The sequence below is a fragment of the Lactuca saligna genome, chromosome 4 (assembly GCF_052625555.1).
Source record: "Lactuca saligna cultivar CGN05327 chromosome 4, ASM5262555v1, whole genome shotgun sequence".
Lineage (NCBI taxonomy): Eukaryota > Viridiplantae > Streptophyta > Magnoliopsida > Asterales > Asteraceae > Lactuca > Lactuca saligna.
Window position 1 is genome coordinate 22,075,238 of NC_136420.1, and position 22,882 is coordinate 22,098,119.

Here is a 22,882-nt window from a genome sequence, read left to right on the forward strand (position 1 = left end):
ATCTCCAATTTGATGCGATTCCTATGAAATTGTTACAAACCCATAACATTTCTTCCCTTGGAATCTTATTCTTATTTTTCTTTCTGAGATTTTATTTTAAAGCCAGTCGTTTTTAGCATAATTAAAAGAAGCCTTTCAACATTTCTCTATAAATGGTTGATCGTAATTTTAACGGACATTCTTTTAAATCCTAAGTTTTTTTTTGTCCTGTGGCATTCAATGCGCGTGGTTAAACAGTAACGGCTTGTCCCTATGAAACGGCGCTTATTGGGCGGCGTGGTCCTAGGAATCTGACACTCTCTCTCCTACGTGATCATCGCCCGTCCCAACTGTCATCCATACGAGATTTGAAACGATCTTTCTCTCTCTTCTCACCAACTATAAATAGCCCATTCCCCCTCCTTTTACCTCTTTACCACTCTCAAAATTTCCAAAAACTCAAACACTCCCATACCGTTTCCTGTTCATCATCTTCTTCACACCTGCATCAATGGCTGACTCCTCTTCAGTTCATGCTACCTCCCAGATTCTTCCTATTCGCCCACAGCAATGCTTGGGCATTGATCTTAACCCAAAGGCATACGACCCTTACATGTCGCCGGTCATAGAGTGCTTAAAGTATTCACAACTCGTACCAGCACTTTCCAGGATCGAATCGGTGCCAATGGAGGCCCTATCGCAGGTCTACGCAACTGCTTATTATGACAGGGCTGTCGACCGGGTATTTTCGAGATTGGAGACCACAAAACCTCCATCTCCCGCCCACGTTTCTGCTCGTTGCTCGGATTTGCTTCTGACCCATCCAGAGTTCATCCGGAGTCGATACAGATTGGTCATCTGTATAACATGTTTTACAACATGGGATACACAGAGGTTCTTACATTAGTTGCAAGATTCAAGAAATCATGCTTGCCGCCTCAATGGAACGGTTTATTTACAGTCCTTTTCAAGGGACTGTCGGAGAGAAGTTCAGGTTCAGATGGTGCAAGTCGTCTGTTCCTCACCATCCTGTACGGAGTTTATAATGGGATCAACCTGGATTACGGGTTTGTTCTATGGCAACAGCTTATTCAAAGCCTCTCCTCTTCATCCAGACACTCTGAAGTTTCGTTGGCTCGATTCTGGATCCTGATAACTAAATGGGCCATGGACAGATTCGACGTTCCCACTGCTGACGGTGCATCGATGTCTTCTGTAGGTACTTTCCATACCAAGAAGATCATCATCTCAGATGCATCAAAATTCACCTTTATTGGTTCAATTCCGGAGTCCATGTATGGTGTTGTCCCTTCGGATAGCAGGTTGATTCGGAAGCTCAAGAAGCTAACACCGTCTGGTCCAAGGGATCTGACCCCGGATATGCTCAGGTCTATTCATGACGCAGATAAACCGGTGAGCAAAGGTAAAAAGGCGGAAAAAGGAAAACAAGCCTCCAAAGCTTCAAAGGGGCCTTCTCCTAAAAAGAGGAAACAGCCAAAAGCTGCTCCTCCCCCCCCCCCCCCCACCGAAGAAGAGGAAGACCCAACCGAAGCGAAATCTTGTTATACCCTCCTCTTCGAGTGACTCTGAGGGTGAGAGTTCGGGTTCTGACGACTCTCAAGGGGATGCATCTCCTCAACGAGGCAATACACCACCTCGATCCCCTACCCCAGAGATTGAATTACCTAATTCCCCAATTCCTTCCCCTCCACAAATCTTTACCACCACCACTGAATCACCACGTAACCGAACCTCCTCAACCCAAGACCCACACAACCGAAACTACTCATATTCAACCATCAACCGAAACTACCCATACTCAACCACCAGCCGAAACCACCCATACTCAACCACCAACCGAAACTATACCTTCACCAACTCAACCTTCTCCCACTAAACCCTCAACACCCCCAACCTCTCCACCCTCTTCATCTCATGACAATGCATCTGAGGGTGAAAACCCTTATCTCGGGGGAGAAAACATGATCTTTGATTCGGTCTACTATAGTCCGTTTCAAGTTCAAAGTGACGAGGAGGATGATGCCCCAGTAACTAAGAAACATCTCAAACAGCTCAACGAGAAGATTGATCTACTTCTCGCCTCCTCGTCTAACCAACAATCAACCCTGTCTGAAGCTGCACTTCAGAAGATTGTTGATGCCTTCTCCAGGGCTCAACATGATTCAGCAGCCTCAGCAACTGCAGCAATTCAGGCATCCACCCGGGCATGTGAGGCTGCGACCGAAAAAGTCGATAAACTATTTTCTGATGTCTCTGTCCTACTGCAGTCCATGCAAGAAAGTGCAAATGCCACAAAGGCATCTTTGGAACCAATTGTCCAACAATTGGTTACGTTTGTCTCATTGGAGTTGCCTTCGTTCGCCAATCTACGTCAAAACATAAGCGACGACAACTCGGCCTTTACCGCCTCCATTGAAGCTCGCCTCGTCAAGCTACAAGAAGATCTGACAACCGAGCGTTCTTTAATGGACGATCTGGCTTCAAAAACAACTGCACTTGAGGTCAAGACCACTCAACTCTCTCAATCCCAACAAGAACTGGAAGATCTTCGCTCTGAACGGGAGGTGGTGAAGACGTGTGTTTCGGATGTCCACGCTGTTATCTCAAACATTCTGGAAGCACACGATCCAATTTTAAACTTTTCGGTGAGGCGATCCCTTGCTGAAAAGCTCTCTCCAGCCATCGATCTACTCAACAAAGTCGAAGGCCTCCCAAGTTTTGTGTCCATTCCGAAACAAGGGGGAGATGAGAAGACAAGTTCAAAACCACCTCCTTCCTCCAAAGCTACTCACACAACTGAACCATCTTCAACTCATCAATCTTTAGGTTCGGGTGTGAAGAACAAAGGCAAAATTATAGCTGAGGACGAAGATGAAGAAGGCGACAAGGAGACTATTGCCGACATTTTAAAACGAAAGAACAGTCGCAATGTTGGTGAAGATGCCAGTCGTGTGGCGCGTGAGGCTGCCGAAGCCGAACGCAAACAAAAAGAAGCCCACGATCTCCTTGAGAGCCGAAAGACTCTCTTCCCTGCCTGGACCAGGGAACGCTTGATCAAAGAGGCCATTGAAACACCCAGCATATTATGGCTCGAGCCGGTTATATCGTTCGACTGCAGCAACACTGTCGATTCGCAGTTCGATATGCCGTTGACTCGAAAGTCGTTCATCTTCCACGTCTTCTCTAATATTTTTGAAGTCCCTCACCCGAACGCTGAGCTTGACAGGGAGCTCATTGACTTCTATCTGAACGCTTCTCGTCCACAATTCCTTACATTGAGCGCCCAGAAGATTGTAAACGTTCGGGTGCTAAAACCATATACTGAAGGACGTTTCATAAACGTTCGGTTCAAACTGATTCGGGGATCTGCAAAATCTGCTCATCCTATCTCTCTGGCAGATCTACCGAATCTAAATCCTCATGATTGGATCGTCCTGTATAATATCCTTTTGACCAATAAAGCTGAATATGGTCCCATTCTAGACCATGTCAAAAGGATGTTAATCTGCTACATCATGGAAGTTGCCCTTATGGATTAGGAGGTCGCCACAGTCTTCAAGAAGAAACCCAAAATTGCTCCTGTGGGATCGGCCAGTGATCTCAATCAAATGCTGCTGGGCAAGATTGATCCAAGACGTAACACCGTCATGTTCACTCGAGCGGAAGGACAGAAATGTCTCTTCGCTTTAGCTGACAAGCATCTTTACACCACAACCTGTTTGGAGCATGTGCTGTTCATTGTCAAACGGTGTAAAGAGAACTCGGCCGATGATGTCAAGTATTTTGAAGATATGATTAACTGGTACATCCGGTTTAGACAGACCATTCTTTCAATCACCAAGTGTCTGTTTAGTACCGTGAAGAAGGTACCGGTTTCGGCTGCTGGCCCAAGAAATTAGTAAATGTCTCGCTCCAAATTGACGCAAAGGGGGAGATTGTTGGGCTTTATAGATTGCGTCTTTTGGGCTCGTCTAATTATGTTGTTTTGTATTCCGGTTTGGGCCTGTCCAACCGTGAGTCTTTTATGCTTTGTATATAAGCTAATGCTTGCATGCATATTAGGTTAAGGTTTTAGAGATCTGTGTATAACGATTTTTCCAGACGATAAAAGGTTTCTTTGATCGTTCTTGTAATCTTCAAGTCCTCTACAATTGATGTTCTTAATCGAGCTCTTCTGAGGATTTTGTTTTAATCATTCGACACGTTTGATTCAATCTTGTCCTGTTCTTTTATTGTGTTCATATTGTCATTTGTCTGCTTACTTGTTCAAGATCTAATCGATCTTCATAGATTAAAAGAAAGTTTAATCTCATCACTCACCTTTTCTCTAGTTCCTAAGTATATCTTTCAAAATAATTTTGGGAAGAAATTCCCTTTAATGGGGGGATGATGTCACAACTAGCATTTTGGCTAGGGAATTCTATCAATGTATGATCCACTCTCGATATAACTTTTAAGCCTAAGATTGATGTTATGCAATTCAAAAACAACTATTCAAATCACAACTCACTCATGAAGCCCTAAACTTAATTCAATATACTACATTCACTCGATTTTGGGTTTGTAACCCTAACTTCCCGGTTTAAATCTATAATTGGGACAAGAATCATTTATTGGGTCTAAAGGACCAATAAACTCTCAATTGAATTATTTTCAGCAAAGAATACTCATTTGGGGCCTAAATAGACCCACATTCATTAAACTATAACATTTTGGGCCATAAGACTTTAATGGGCCTTATTGGGCCTAAAATGTCTTACTTTGCTTCATGGACCTTATTGGGCCTAAAACCCATTCCTTTTTATCATTTTGGGCCATAAACACACATGTGGGCCCAATGGGCCAAAAACGTACTTATTGGACCTTGTAATTTCGAATATATTCAATAATACCCCAAAAATCTCTCCTCTCTTCTCTTACCCTCTAATTCTCGGTTTTATAAAAAAAAAAGAAAAAAAAACATTATTTGAACAAAAACTTGACACTTCACCATTAACTAGAGAATTTATATGCCATATTACACCATATACTTCTAAGAATATTATACTAATCCTTCATGTATTACCCATCCAAACTACTCATTCCCTTCTCTTTTTAAACCAAGTCTAAGAGCACTCCAAACCCACCTCACTTCACTCATTTTTCAAATGCAAAAATCCTCTCTAACTCTCAAGAAACCTCTCATTTCCTCCAAAAAAATAGTATGTGCTTATATGTGATATCAAGAACTCCCCATCAAAAATCTATTCATTTTGGTAAGCGACTCCTCATCAAGGTGTTTGTTTAACTTCATGTTCATGATAAACTTACTTCTCTTAACACTCCATTTCGTGATCCATGTCCCTTAGAAACCTCATAAGCTCGTGATCTACTCAAGGAAGCTTGCTAGGGCCGAAATCTCTCTCATTCCTTCACTGAAAACCGAATTCATCAACCCAAAGTGAGTTCCATACCCCTATTTTTGGTTTTTATATTGTTTTGGGGGAGGATACAAGTTGTCTTGTGTTAGATCTATGTGTTTATGCATGTATATGTGTGTTTTATGTTATGTGATGTGATTTTTACTATAGGAACTTGTTAAAACATCACAAAACTCGAAATATTCACTAAACATGGTGATATTTTCAAACTAAAAACATTACATATAACATACTATGAAGTGAAAAGAGAAAACATGTTGAAGAACACTGGAAAACTAAATAAAATTATGTAGAGGGCCATTTTTGCCAAAAATCATCAAAAAGATGAGATCCTTATGTAAATCACGGTTTTTGAGGGAACCAAAATGGATCATTTTTAAATAGTATGGATTGTTATCATGTTCCTGGTTTTAAAACGACCAAAAATCAAAATTATCACAAAATGAGCCTCAAATTGGGCGTTCACGATGCAACCCTAATATGAGGATCTATGTTTTCACTGTTAGACACATAAGCATTGAACACCAAAACTAGAAATCCTAGGAGTCACATGGAATTTTAGAAATTAACATATAATTAGGGTTATGGTACATACTTTTATTGTTATATTGTAATAACAATCAAATCCTTGAAGATCTTGAACTTTTGTAGCAAGTGCCACAAGCATCGCGCCTCTAATGGCTCACAAACAAACCTAGCAACCAAGGATTACTATGGAGAGAGAGCAGGGAAGTGAAAATTCGGCTCTAAGCCTTTCTTGGAGTGCATGGGATGAAATACAACCCTATAGGGGTTTATATAGTTGATAAGAAAGGTTTAGGATAAGACAAGTGTATCTTAGATAACCCTAATCCCTTAACTTCCTCCATAAGGCTTCCAAGGCACCCTTAGATCCCAAGGAAACCCTAGGATACTCTAGATTTCGTTCCCCAACTCTAAGGGAGGTTATAGAATGCTCAATGCTCAACTTTTGAACATTGTCACCTTTAGTCCCTGCAGTTTCAATTAATTCCTTTAATCCTAATATTAATCGCAAATTAATTTCTGATTAAATATTAATTAAACAATATGATCTCTAATTAATATATTATATCCATAATACATTAATAAGTCATTTATCGTGGTTTCAAATTAATTTCTTAGCCAAGGAATAAATTAATAAATCATTATCCTCTCTCCAACAGTTATCTTATTCAATTACTAGGTTTGAAGGCAACCCAAAAGGACATTGCTACTATCAATTCCAATATATACCAGTTATAGTTATGGGCTTAGACACCTAATCCAACAGTCTCTCACTTGGAAAAGTCTAATAACTACAGCTGCAAGTATGACTTTAAAATTGACTAGCAAATTTTAGCTACCAAAAGTCGCTGTCGAACTCTGACCTAGTTAGTGACGTGTCCTTAGATAAGGGATCAAATATTCCACCATTCTACAAGATATCATAGGGACATGAGACATGGATTATAATCAATCTCTGTCCAATAGTTGTTTCCCGATTTTCGATTTATGATGACTGACTAATTGAACAAATCAAATCAGTCTAGGCTTGGCCAAGCACTTAAGGGTGTCATCACTAAATCATCGAGGGGCCCATAGATATCGATTTTATCCCACATTTGGGTAAAAGGAATAGATAAAATTTAACTCATATGCTTGCTCTATTTACTCATCAAATCACACAACAATATGTTTTATAACACCAAGTTACTGGAGCATTTACATATTATCATTATGCAACCGACTTGTAAACTGCAACTCTATATCTCTGTTTCAAGAATATAAGATATTATCCTCTCACAATCACTCGTGATAAAATCCATGAAGTGATTCATGTGAGTGTGGGTTTAATCCAATATTTAAATCTTATTTCAAGAGCACTCATGAACACTGCAACAAACTTTTGCTATGTTAAAATGCTTTAGACAATCTACAGTCGGATTCATGATAGTCTTACCTCATTACCTACTTCCAAAGTATAATTCACTGTGATCTTTGAATAACATAGTTATTCTGGAATTCAAAACATGCGAAGTGAAACACAAGAATAATTGAATCCAATATGACCTCAACACTTTGAGTATAAAGAAAACACCTTTAATTTAATCACCATATTGATTACACATTATTCATTGTATAATGGTTTGAGTAATCAACTTAATACCTGAATTGAAATAATAGTTATCCCATGCTCCAAGCATGCATGCTATTTTTACTTATTGTCCTTACTTTGTGAAATAGATCAATTGAACACATTCCCAATGATGCCCATTTCACAATTCCCAATCCTTAACACAAGTGTAAGAATACCAAATTCTTGCTATGTGTTAGATTCTAACATTTTACACAATGATCCTTTTGTAATGACATACCACCAAAGTCACAAAGACTTTGCCAATGATATTACAAAGTGCTTTATTGGAGATTGTTACAAGAGAACTTCCTAGACATGAAGTATCAAATTCAAAGTACATTCCCTTAAACATCCTTCTTGCGTAAAAGTTTCTAATCTACATAAATTCTTAATATCCAAATCACATAATGGAAACATTTCCATATTTTCCAAATGACAACAAATTCTAAATAGACTCCTATCTATTCATAATAATGTCAATATGGTCCATCCATTACTATACTTCCAATTTCTCCATAAGAAACCAATCCTTGGCGAACCTTGGATTGTTCTTAGCAATTGTTTAACAACTTTAGTCATATACAGTTCTGGTCCATTTTCCCTCTTAATGCCCTAGGCATTTGGAAAATTCAGAACACATAAATATTATATCATATGCAATCAATCCTATACCCGAAGCATATGGGATACAATACATAATGTTTCACATAAAAACATGATACTTTACCAGTCTCTTGCTATAACATTTCCATATATATAATTTCCTTATGTCGAATCTTTTCAACATAACATTCACATATGTTTACGACTAAATTAAAATTTCAATCTAAGCTTTTAGATTCGAAATTAAGTATACGTATCCTCTCCCTTAATATAGCAAAACCACTTTTCAACTTTTTCTACTTTGCAAATTTGTAACCTTTGTATCCTATAACTAGTATTGCTAACTTGCAATACTGCACATGATAATCATGCTCCCACCAACATAACAATTATTTTGTTACTAACATAACTTTAATGCTCCTACTAGCTTTGACATGTATCCAAAATCAACTGAACTTCTAGAAATCAATACTTAATAACTTTCTTACCAAAGTTCATAATTCTGATTCATGATGCTTCGATAATACTTTATCTAATCTCATACGCCTTTAGAAAGCTTATATGTGTGTCGAAACTATTTCAGAATTTATATCAATAAGTCCCAAATGCTCAGAATAATTGCCAAATCTCACAATAGCTATCTCCTTAAAATCTTCCTAGTGAAAACGTTTCCTCACAATAATTTACATGAAGTGGGGAGAAACCTTACCACTTAGATTTTATGGTGTATGCATTCCTATCTATGTAAATTTTTCATCACTATTATCATATAGACTGAACTTGTTCAATCTTTATTTCTTATCACCTGGCAGCACAAGGGCTTACCATGTCTTCCAAGTAGTCAAGCAGATCACCCATACAGATCAATGAACTTTCACCAATTAAGGTGTTTTGCTGTATGCAATCAGTTGAGAACTCTTAAAACTCACATGCATAGTCAACTTTACTGGAATGACATAGAAACAAGAATATGTCAACATGATAGGTTATAAACCTCAAGTCTTGTGCTAGTAATGAGAAACTAGGTTTATTCTTGATTTGTTCTTGAAATTTTTCAAGATCATTAAGACTCCCACTAACCTCTTGACATATAAGATTTTCTTCTCAAGAAACATTCCTTGACAACCAAATATTCAAGTGTCAGTGTGGGTTCTTATCAAGACAAACACCTCACTCAATTGGTCTTAGTTGTTCTTTGTCTTATCCAAGACATCACAACTTACCAATTTCAAATGTGCAGGAATAAAAAGAAATTTTCTACTCCACATTTGATGAGTGTGTTATAAACCTTCTTAAGATGTCTCACTCAAGTCACAATATTGGAGTTTAACTCTAAGACTCGATTTTGGAACGAAGTATGATTCACCTTTTGATTTAGCCATTTTAACAATTTTCGATTACTCTTCTTAGCCATACTAGTGCACTAAGGTGTCCTTAGAGGATTAATTGCGACACGGTTTCATAATCAATAAGTTAATCATAAAACATGATACTTAAGTACTCTCCCTTCTTTTCAAATTGGAGAAACTTTTATGTTTCTACCTTATTGATTCTTCCTATTCGTTCTGCTTTACATTGAAACCTTTTCAACAATTCAAAATTACACTTAATCTTGTAAGAATAATGATATTTACTAAACTTTTACCAAATCATGACGAATATTCTTATCGTTGTTTGTGGTGGACTTGACCAATGCACAACATTGTGTACTAGACTTGACTCACATACTTATGTGGATAAGGAGTTAGTCTCAATTTCCTAAATACGAAGGTTCTCATTCATCATACAATGCCAGTTGCATGATTCCAAGTTCCTTATTTGGTAAATTTTCGACACTACCATAAATAACATTACTAAGAATCACATCCATTTTCAATATTGCTAACAATAGAAACATACAGACATCAATTTTCACAAAATTCAATGCAAGGAAATATAAATAAGACAAAAATCAAAATTTATTTAATATATAAAAACATGGAAAAACTTGTCCTTACAATGAAAATACAAATGAAAACTATGTTACTAAATGTTCCTAAGCAATCTATCATAGCTCCTATGCAGCAGTTCAAAAATCCAATCATTGAACCACACAATTGAAATCCATCTCTTCGCGATCAGACTCAACATACCTTTCCTTTAAGCTTCCTTTCTTTTCTTCGATCCTACAAAACATCAAACTGCAATCTTATCACATCATGTATTAACAATCTACAAATAGAAACTTAATAGAGTTAGATAGTGAATTTACCTGAAGTAGAGTCATGCATCTTGACTTTTCCATCCTTGTGATCTTTCAGGTAAATATGGCAGCTTCGTATCCAATGCCCCTTCTCTTGGTAGTAGAAATAAATGGACTCTTCTGGAACAGTACATGGGACAATCTCATATTCAGTCTTTCTCTTTACCATCCGGTCAAACGGTTTGACCTTGGTCGATCCCTTTCCATTGGGAAGAGAATACTTTTCTGGATTTCTAATGTTGCCATTGTTAATATCTATGGAAGTTTGGAAAGCAGATCTTTCAATCAAATTTGCATTACCAGTGCGCCAAATCATTGCTAATTCAGCAACAATTAGCAAATACGTAAGATCGATAAAGGACTTGACGCGGTCTGTGATATAGTAATCTTTAATGAACTCGCCATATGAGTTAGGAAGTGATTGAAGAATCTATTCAATAGCCAACTTCCTTGAGAGATCGACACCTAACATCCCCAACTTGTCAATATGTAACTTCATATCCGAGACGTGAGAACATGTAGACTTTCCTTCTTCGTGTTTGCTTGCCAATAGGGCTTGAGTGACCTTGAATTTTTCAAGTCTTCGAACACCTGGGTCAGAGTGTAGAGTCGAAAGTTGTATATTTAGGTTTCGTGTCTGTAAATAACAAGATTTATGTACTTTTGTTATCTTATCCATTTACAAGGCACTTTATAGTTTTGATAATTATAGTCGAGTCCTTGTATTTTTTGTATCTATGATGTAACCTATAAATAGGACAAGTACTTAGGTCTAGAGGAACGAACATTCTCTGATTACTCTTTATACTCAAAACCTCTTTACTCTTTCCAGATATAATCAAAGCTGAACAAATCTTATTTAGATGTTTGTGTTATTTATTGCTTTGATATATTTAATTGATTCAAACACTCTTCAGTTTTATAATTTTAGACAAGTTTTTACCTAAATTACAATTAGGGATAACGATTCTTCATTACTTGTTTAGAAACATAATGGGTACGCACTATCATTTCATTGACTCAAGATCCTAAGAACTATACATACAAAAAGATCAAACCTTTCTAAATTGAAGTGTGATATTAAAGCCAAGATTTTAGTTTCTTGGAGTGATAAATCTCATATAGGTGTTTATTTGATGTAACATCCTAAACTTTAAGTACTTGGGATGTTAAGGTGTATCAAATTATAAGTGCATACTTATAGATAATATAACAAGAAAATATGAGTTTTTGAAGTATCAAATGAGAACAAACTTTGGAATCTAAAGTTTGCAAACCCCTATGTTTGAGACTATGAAACTTGAAAATAAATGCATAAAAATTGTGAGTTAAGATATATCACAGAAACCGAAGAATTTATAGCAAGAATCAACTCAATCTAAGTTCATATAAGAGATTTATGGATGTTTAAAATTGAATAAAAATATTGTAAAGGATTTGGTAAATTTTTTACTAGTATAGGAATAAGTAATGAGAAACACCCATGTTTGGATCCATGTAAATGAGAAAATACCTCACAAATTAGTGTAGACAATATTAAGGAGAATAAATAGCAAAATGAATATGAATTTATATGTAAAAGTTTTAAATGATTGAAATTTATTATAGAATCAATCAATATGAATTGAAAAGGAAAATAAATAGAGTTTATTAGCCAATCTTTTAAGAGTTATATATTTTTCAAGTCATGCGAGTAATTCTTAATGTTAATTAAGTATGTTAGGAAGAATAGGAAAAGTTCATGAAACATATCTACGAGTTTTGTGATTTTTGTAAAAATTTAGGAAATACTAAGTAACCTCCTTTTGAGCTTAAAAATTATGATTTTTTGATATCCAAATTTCAATTATTATATAGACATTGCTACAAATAACACAATGCAAAAAATAGTAACATGTAAATTAGGGTTTGTATGATGAAATTGAGGGTTCAAAGTTGGAGAATAATTGAAAAATAGGTTTCATGTAGAAAGGTACTCGATTAAGTCAAGGTCAAGTTAGACAACGAGCGAGTTCCTCTATCCGGTCTTGGGTGGGTGCATGAGGCATCAATTGGGCCTTAATTTCAGGTATGGGTCGGGTCTATAGGTCTACATGTGGGTCACAATCATCCAGAGTGTTCTATATATTTCGAACTAGTTTTTTGCATTTCGAAGTGTTCCGGAATAGATTTTCTATGGTTTACTCGAACTTACTGTTGCTGATGCTAATACTAATAACTCCAAAAGACATAAATACCACCAATTGGTTCAAACAAATTATTTCTTCTAAAAAAGTACTTACAAAACACTAGGGTTTTTTGAACATCATATAATGATGTATAAACAAAACGACACATACCCACGTATATTAGAGCTCTTCACTATCATACGATATCCTTAAAAAAAGTTTGAAATATGTTCACCTATAAATCCGAAATATTGACCGTAGAAAATCTAAGGTGTTTACGTCGACGAGCTATTTGCTTACGGGCTTCCGCTCATGCCTCCGTCATCTGGTGGTAAGCTGTCTGCTTGCCTGTCTCAACCTCCCTTCATCCCTACCTCATCGTAACGTAACACTGGGGTCTAACAAACGACGCCGTTTACCGGCGGAGAGAGGTGGCTGACTGCTTGCTTCTGGTCATCCTGACCTCACGCTGAGGCAGGAGACTTCACCGTGGGTTTTCCTTAAAGATGGCAGCGTTTCCCCAAAGCTGCTTTCCACCTCATGCTTGGTTTAAAGTGTCAATGAAACGTGGATCAAAACCTCAGATTCTCTTTTCCGATTCAACCTCTTGATAGACCTCCAATTGCCACCTAATGTTGATACTTCTTAAAATCATTTATCACTATGAGAAGATTTTTATTTGGACTTGAAGCACCACCTTATTTATACGATAAGCGATTTGTGTTGCTGACACTGCTGGTTATTCTACGGAATCAAGGTAACAGAATTTAATTGTGTTTTCAAATTTAGGGCTCCTCAAGATTTTAATCACTACATTCCATTCCTCTTTCTCTTTAAGCAATTGATTTTAAGGTTTAATAAGGTTGGAATGATTCTCTACAAATACTCCTGACTATCATGTGCTTCTTTCTTTCAGTTGAGTTTTTTCTTGATTTCCTTTCGCCTTATCTTGAAATAAGTCATTGGATATTGATTCTAATACTTTGTGGACAAATCTAAAGCTACGCCTACACTTACCACTAATATCCTTCTCCCTTTTGCAACTTTTTTTATATGTCATCAGATTCCAAATGGTGTCTAGGTCAAGTGCAACTATTTCTTAAGGTGTGGTTTGAATTAAATTTTAGTATTGTGTTATTTATATGCTTTATGATGCTTGCGAATTGAAGGGATTCAATATTGGATGATTCAAAGTTCATATCCCCCTTTTGTTGGTTTATTAATTAGGGAAATAGAACTGGCAATAATCCATATTTTGAATATTTGAACTGGCAATCATCCATATTTTGAATATTGGATGCTTCATAGCTTAGGGAAATCTTAAATGTACTTCTCACTTCATATATCTCTCTGATTGATACTGAAGTTTGGCGTTCATCTTATTGTGCAGGTACCCTTTCATGTTCTTGATTCCATTGATATATGCACAAAGAAAAAGAAATTTCCCTTGGTATTTCAGAAATCATCGTAGAGGTAGGTTTGTACAACCCCCCCCCCCCCCCCCGGCGTGATGTCTGGGGTTCATAGCCCTAAAATATTTGTAAGTTTTTCAATTGGGTCAAATTCTTTTGTCAACTAGGTCCTTTTTTGATGAATAAGTGCTTCCATTTATACTTATGAAGTTAGTAGAAAACCCAATTGCACTTCACCTGTTTGATGAAATGCCTCAATGAGACATACGACTTTATTTTTCACTAAATGTAAGGTTACTGCCCAGAATCAAGTGGATTTGAAAGGGGTCTTCACAGGATAATTTTTATTTTATTTTTATATTTTCACTCAACCAAAGGCCTTGATCATTTTTCTGCTTATTTTTTCTTTGAAATGGTTGTAAGTCTCACGTATGTCTGCACTTATACTTTTTGATAAGGTGCATAGGCAAGATGTCATTAAGTATAGATAGTTCCGTGTTAGCATATTACTTGTACACCATACATAATGGTGGCTAGGAAGCTGGAGAAACACAATATGGATTCATTATGAATTGTGAAATTTAAATCCTTTTCCGATTTGTGAAATTTAAAGATTACTTGTACACCATACATAATGGTGGCTAGGAAGCTGGAGAAACTGGCATGCAATCACTGTTATTCACAAATACAGGTACCAAATACTTATATTATATTCATTTTAAAAACTTGTATACTATTGGTGGCTTCTGACGAAGGAAGTGTATCTTTGGAAGCAATTTGAGCAGGTAAATCTTGAACGCCAGCTTGTCATGTAAGTTTTCAATGCATAACACTCAGAAAATGATGTAATTTATGTTGTTACAGGAGAGAAGCAACAATACATCTCATAAAGGCGAATTGAATACATAAAATTACTTATTTAGGATTTGAGGAATGTATAATTTGAGAAACTTTTTTTATACTTGATTTTATACTTGGGGGTTTTCCGAGGGTGTTTTTTTTTTTTTTGTCATTTGTTCCCTTTTTCTTTGAATTTGGTTTTAGAAAGGTGTTGGCTTGGGGTTTAGTTGTGCAACATGATAATCTTCCCATAAATGAATCTTTTTTCCATCTATAATGTGCTTATTATGATGCCTTATCTTTCTTGTTTTTAAGGTATATATGTTGACATAACAAGGTCAAAGCATGAACATTGATCATCATTTGTATCTCTACCATTGGAAGTTGTCATCCCGGCTGGACAAAAGACAAGGGAGGATTCTTAGCATGGTGGCAAGTTCACCAACTTGACAATTATCACATTCTTGTTTCATTATATTTTTTAATTTCTTTTTAATTTATTATCATGGAATGAAAACAGGTGATGATGATTCTGATAGGCAAAAACTATATTCGTGCCATCAATGATCAATATGGGGACGAAAATATCGAGAGTATGCTTTCAGTTGAAATGGGTTCAGGGAAATGTCTTTCCTTAAAAGGTGTCTTCAAATGCCATCAACAAAACACTCATTTTTTTATATTAAATTTAAGTTTTTATTTGAATATTTTACGTTTTGCCAAATATCATCTGAACTCCAAAATTGCAATACGGTGTGGTTGTTGCTGCCTTGGAGTTTTTCATGGATGTCGAGTTGAACAGCTAATTGGAGACCTGGAAATTGAATGTACTTTTCTAATCTTAATGGACTCTTTTTCCAAGGACATGTTTGATGGGTGTGACAACAAATAGTAGGTTGCATCTTGCAATATATATATATATATATATATATATATATATATATATATATATATATATATATATATATATATATATATATATATATATATATATATATATATATCATTTTATTTATCATTCATTTAAATTTAATGATCAAAAGGCTTTTAGCCTAATTGTATCAAGGTGTTTGAAAATTTGTTCCTCCCTTGAGGGTTGAGGGCTCAAGTCCCATCATGGAAAGAGTACTTAAGAGTAGGATTTAGAGGGTGTGACTTGGCCTTAAAACAATCAAATTTTATGAATAACGTTTTTTTCTTGGTTTCTCCACTGCCTTGCACTGTTGCACATGAGCTACCACAGTAAGAAAACTGCTTTTCCTTTTGTTAAAATTATAAATAAAATTGTAACATGGAATGTTAATACATGCATTAACATTCGATCAAACCAATGATTTTTTTGGTTAACCATTAGAAGGTTCTCCTGTAACTGTAGACTTATGCTTGCATTATTTCCATTAATTTGATATTATAACATGAATAAACTTCAAAAATATTTGCAGGAGTTCACTATCTGGTAGGAAGGTAATTGCACCTTAGCTCATGGACTGCATGGCAAGCATATGATGAAGGATTCTTTTCTCTATAGGAGTCACCCTAACTTTGTTTGCACCCTTTCACTGATTTAAACAAGGTTTTATACCTAACCGAAATTGTTGCTCTTAGCTGGTTTGGGACCATAAGAAATTTTGTTGTAATCTATTTTCATTTGTAAAACCATTCAATTATAGCATCGTAATTTGACTTTATTCTCTACAACATTTGTAAAACCATTCAATGTACTTTAAAATCCACCCAACTATAAAATTTTACCAAATTACCTTTCGTGGGTTGTGCTCAGCACAACCCGTAAAACATCACTAGTATATATATATATATATATATATATATATATATATATATATATATATATATATATATATATATATATATATATATATATATATATATATATATATGCAAATGATGTCCAACCTAATATGCATATGAATTTGAGGTCAGATGTTAGAACCTTGACACCTTTTGAAAAGCCTCTTACAAATATGTCTCATATGCGAAGAAGTTTTCCCTCAAAATCTCCGTTAAGGCTAAATTTGTCATGTAAAGAAACTCAAACTTGAAGTCACCGCTGAAATATTATAGTAAAACTTAATTCGGTTGGAATTTGTAAAATAAATAAACAAATAGAAATAGACAAAGCGGGGGTAGGTTTGTGCGTGTAATGCAGAAAAAGAAGCTTGGAATTGAAAAGATAATGAAGTTGTCGGAGGGGTGAAAACGAGCAGCAGCCTTATCTTTCCCCACGTGCGGCCGGCCCCACCACTCTCTCTTTTGATTCTTTTCTAATCACCTATCGTATTCATCACCCCTTCATCTCATATATCATTTCAATTGATTTTGTTTTTCAGAAATTAAGCAGAAATTATGTTTTGAGTAAAAGTTAAGCAATCATCATAACCGCCTTGAAATTATATGCATCTAAATATGTCCATGATTAATTAATTAATTAATTTTTCATTTTCAACCTTAATAACTATTTTATGTAAAAAATTTAATTTAGTATGACTTACTTTAATTTTAAATTCAAATGAAGGTTGAAATAAATAATGTACCAACTCTAGTGTAGTTATAAAATATAAAACCAAAGGTTTCTAGACCAACGAAATACGATGTTTTTCCTCTTTGAGATTGACGGTTCAAATCCTGTTAGGGACATAAATGGATTTAGAAGTAGTTTAAGATGCAGTTTGCTATTTTGAAAAAAAAAAAAAAAAAAAAAAAAAAAAAAAAAAAACCTCCTCAAACCTCTTATTGTTGCGCAGTGCAGCACACGCGCAAAACTTTTCATCTCGTAGTTGTTTGTTTTTCAGAAGTTTTCGGATTAAAAAAACGTGTACGCGTGTTCTTCTTGGCGCAACACTTGTTTTGTCTCTTCCTACCTCTTCCAACATCTTCTTCTTCTTTTTTTCTCGGTAAAATATTGATTATAGACAAAACTTCAAAAATGGTTACTGTGGTTTTCAAAAATATCAAGCTTAGTCTCTAAGTTCAAAAAACATCACAGATGGTATGGGGTTTCAAAACTTTTAACATTTGGTCTTTTTCGCTAACTCTGTTAGCTTTTGGCCGTTAAGTAAGGGGTATTTTTGTTATTTCACTACCCAAGGATCATTTATGAGGTTTTGTATTACTTTTTTAAAAATAAATAAATAAATAAATAAAATTTAATATGCAATGGGTCCCACTTCTCTCTGTTTCTCTCTCTCTCTCTCTCTATCTGTCTCTGTCTGTCTGTCTCTCTCTCTCTTTATATATATATATATATATATATATATATATATATATATATATATATATATATATATATATATATATATATATATATATATATATATATATATATATATATATATATATATATATATATATATATGTTTGTGTTTGATAAACACCAAGAACATATTCATATATTCAAGAACAATCAAGAACATATTCCGCCACCACCACTCGAACACCTTCTACCACCAGCACAGTCTGCCACTTCCACTGTCGGCCAAAAAGTCATCCATAAACAAAAACAATACACAAAATATGGGTTTGTTCTCGAGTTCACCCCTATCTGATGAATACACACACACACACACTCAAAATCAGATTCGATGAACATACACTCATACACACATAAAATTAGATAAGATATATACACACAAAGTCAGATGAACACACACACATACATACGAAATTTGATGAAAACCCTAAATGAAGAACGAAATCAGATGAACACACACACACACACGAAATTTGATCAACATATGTTTTCTCGTCGTCACCCTTGATGCTCATTAGATCTGGAAGACGAAAACACTAACTGAAGAACGAAGCCGTCATCGGAAAATGAGATCGACGAAGTCGTTGCTAACAACCCTAGCTTCGATCTATGTGTCGTTGTCACCTCTACACAACCTACATACGCCACCATCCCCTGTTCCATCCTTTGCATCACCACCTGTTTAATCCAGACACACCATCATCACCGAGAGAACCTTTCACCAAGATTTGTTGTTGGTCGGTGTTGCAGTGACGAAACCCTAATCGAAGTTAGAAGCACAAAGAGCACCACTGCCACAAAGTCCAGTTCTTTGAGAAGACAACAATTAATCTGAGAATGGAGGCATACATTGGAGCATCAGGTGAACAAATTTAGCAAACATGTTTGCTCATCTATTTCCATCTCTTTTTTCATGGAAACCGAAGCTATGGGCTTTTCTCATTGAGTTTATCGATGAACCCGATTTAGGGGTTTGTTTACCTAACTGAAAACAAAGAGAACGAAGAATGGAGATGTGGGTTTGGCTTTCTTTTTTACCAAGAGAGAGAGAGATAGAGAGAGAGAGAGAGAAAGAGATAGAGATAGAGAGAGAAGGAAGGGCGGGACCCTTTAATATTAAATAATTATATTTTTTTCTTTTTTTTTAAAAATAAGTTAAAACTTCATAAATGGTCCCTGTGGAAGTGAAATGGCAGAATTGCCCTTCACTTAATGGCTAAAAGTTAACGGAGTTATCGGAAAGGACCATATGTTAAAAGTTTTGAAACCACAGGGACCATCTGTGAGGTTTTTTGAACTTAGGGACTAAACTTGATATTTTCAAAAACCACATGGACCATTTTTGAAGTTTTCTCTTGATTATATATTGCTAAAATCTTATTTCATTTTTTTTTCGTTTTTTTGTATTGAATAATAATAATTTGTTGATGAAATATCATTTTATGCAAAAATATCTTTATTTTTTGTTAAAATATCAATATTCTTTTGCTGAAATATCATAAATTTTTGCCGAAATGTCATATTTTATTAAAATTTTGGTACTAAAAAATTATTTTCGGATTATAAAATCAGTTTATTTTAATTTTTTAATATATGCAGCAACATGCAAATCTTAAAAAAAAAAAGAAACACATTTTTTATTACAGTTTACAACCGTTTGGTCCACCTCTTCTACTGTAGAAGGTTGCAAAGGTGGTCCGCGAACTTTGTAGACTTTTGCTTCAAAAAAACAAACACACCTAAGTGTAAAGTAGATTTGACGTTCAATATATATATATATATATATATATATATATATATATATATATATATATATATATATATATATATATATATATATATATAGAAGCAGGTTTATGCGAAAATATAAATATCTTGCGAAAACGCGAAAACAGATTTTATCTTGTGAAAATCAAGCACATGTACTATAAAAAAATAAATTTATTAACAATAAATTAAATATAGTAAGTTTACATTGGACGGTGTTATGGTAATATAGATTTAAAGACGGTTTTGATAATTATATTTTTTTACGTCCTTAATCATTTTTAAATTCATGTTTTCTTAATAAAAATGTTAAAAATCATACTTTGCTAATATGAAACAATTTATCATCTATCATCGATTATCATCATATATTTCAAAGTTTTGATGAATTATTTTCCAAAATATAATGTTGAGGTGACACAATATCATTGGTTTTTCTTGTTTTTGCGTTTTCGCAAATTATTTGCATTTTCGCATGAACTCTCCCCTATATATATATATATATATATATATATATATATATATATATATATATATATATATATATATATATATATATATATGATAAATAGTTTTTTGGTCGAATAGTTTCTTATGGGAAAATAATTATTAGATTTTATTATTAATTATTATGTAATAAGAAAAATTACCAATTTTAATTAAAATATTTCTGTTTAGAACTTATATTTATATTGTATGTTTATACAGTTTATGTAAATTAATTATTATCAGCATCTACTTTAAGAAATATAAATTAACTTATATTGATGAATTTAATGTTTTAAAATTGTTATTTTGCTCCAAATTATTTTTTTAATAACCTTCCTTAATTCAAGTCTTTAAAGTTTTGGCAAGTATTAATGGTTTTGTTATGCATAATTGATTTGTACAAAAAACATTGTATCTTATACCTCTTAATATATATGACTAGTATTTTATTCTTTGTTAAATAAGCTAAGAAAGTTTTTGATAGAAAATGAAAAGGGAAAATGACGTAGCGGCATTATCATGTATTTCGATTTTACCCTTTCAATCCTTAAAGTTTTTTTTCGTGTATTTTAAGGGAATGAAGTTATTTTTGTCAGGTGTAATTGGTCCTTATTGTCAAAACGAACGGTAACCCGGTTACCTCTTATGCCAACTTACTTAATTGATCTATTCATTTATTTGTTTATTATAAACGAAATGACAGGTCTTTTTACCTCACACACTGTCACACACACTCTCTCTCACACATAGCTCCTATTCATCATCTTCTTCAGGCTATATAACCTTTTCAGATCCAAATCGTCTTCTTCAGGGCCTATCATTTACTTCCCTAAACTTTTTTAAGTGCCCAAAGGAGATTTGACCTCATATTCTAAGCTTAGAATTTTTTTCACATGATTAATGAAAACTGGATCGAGATAAAAGCAAACAATACTTGGATTAGAGTATACCTTAAGACTTTCCACCACAATAGAAATAACCTCGTGCTCGAGCCCTACGTATTCCCATTTGATATTTTCTCTAATAACCACAATATCAACATTTTCATGGCACCTGGGTAATCCAGGCAAATTAAAACAATTTACAAGTGAAGCGTACAGATCAAGCTCTTTCCTTAACTGCACATTCAACGAACTAACCCCTCCACCCATGGGAGTATTCAAACCTCCTTTCAAACACATTTTATTCTTCTTAATTGACTCTATGACCTCCATTGGTATGGTCTTCATGTCACCATGAACATCGAACTTTTCGGTGATCAGCACGTGCATTGTATCCATTACTTACTCGACAGCTCCGGTAACGAGGGGACTGATCCCATCTCCAGGATTTAAGGTGACTTTGCGAGGAGCGTCGTCACCTGGTCGGGGCATTAAGTGATAGATCGGGATGGGGTCGAAACATGTGGAGCTGGTCGATGAAGCAGTTGCTTGAGGATCGGTAGAGTTCATTTAGCCATTAGATGCATATTTGCTTCTTTGATCTGATTGAATAAGATTACAAATAGAGCGTATATTATGGTTTTGATTGACGAATATGCAATTGGAAAGGTCGGGTGAACAACCAGTTGTATTAAAAAAAGTCAAATAATCAAGTATAACTAGGCACGTCAACAAACAAAAATGATACATGGCATATGAAACCGGTTATATTAGGTTAGATGACCAAATAAACAGGTAAAAATTACTTTATTCCCTTAAAAGACACGAAAAAAAAAACTTTATGAACTGAAAGGGTAAAGTCAAAATACATAATAGGGTCATTTCGTCATTTTCCCAAATGAAAATCATGAACGCTTGTTGGTTAACTAGGCGTAACTACACTAGTATAATGATAAGGGTTAATAATATGTGATCAGAAGGTATTATGCATCATGTATGAATCAAGTGTGCCATATTAGTGTTGTGTGTCATATTAGTGTTATACAAGCTTCATTACATCTTCAATTCCATACTAATACTATAAACCTTAGATTTTAGAAAGTAGATGAAAAAGGTATCGGACAAGGCCGATATGAAGCTCAAAATATAGTGCGTACACCTCCCCTAACTTCAGTATGGTGTGAAAATAAGTCTTTTTCAACATTGCATTGTTGAAGAAAAGGAAAAATGTATATGTGTGTAATAATCCCATTTTCCAGGCTTTTTTTTTCACCTACCTCTATTGACATGGTACCACTCCCTTTTTTACTTTGCTATTGTTATGATAAATCAAACTACATCTTATATAGAACTTAGGTGGTAATGACAAACTTTGCTCTTAAAAAATGTTCATTATTCCATACAATCTATATCCTTTTATTATTATTATTATTTTAATACAAGATTTACAATTAAAATTATAAAAATTAAAAACAAATTAATTACATAATTAAAATTAAAGTAAGTTTTTAAAAAAATACAAATTCTATTAATGAAAATTAAAATTACATATTTAAAATTAAAAAGACTAACATTCTCATCATAGTCGCCCTATCATCATAGTTTTATTTCCTTCACTATAAGTGTTTTGTCAAATATTGACGGAGATTATTGTA

General features: G+C 34.5%; 1 pseudogene; it reads right to left on the reverse strand.

Moving 5' to 3' along the window:
• Nucleotides 1-18,233: 18,233 nt before the first annotated feature.
• Nucleotides 18,234-21,626, reverse strand: LOC145039365 (isocitrate dehydrogenase [NAD] regulatory subunit 1, mitochondrial pseudogene; annotated as a pseudogene).
• Nucleotides 21,627-22,882: the final 1,256 nt, after the last annotated feature.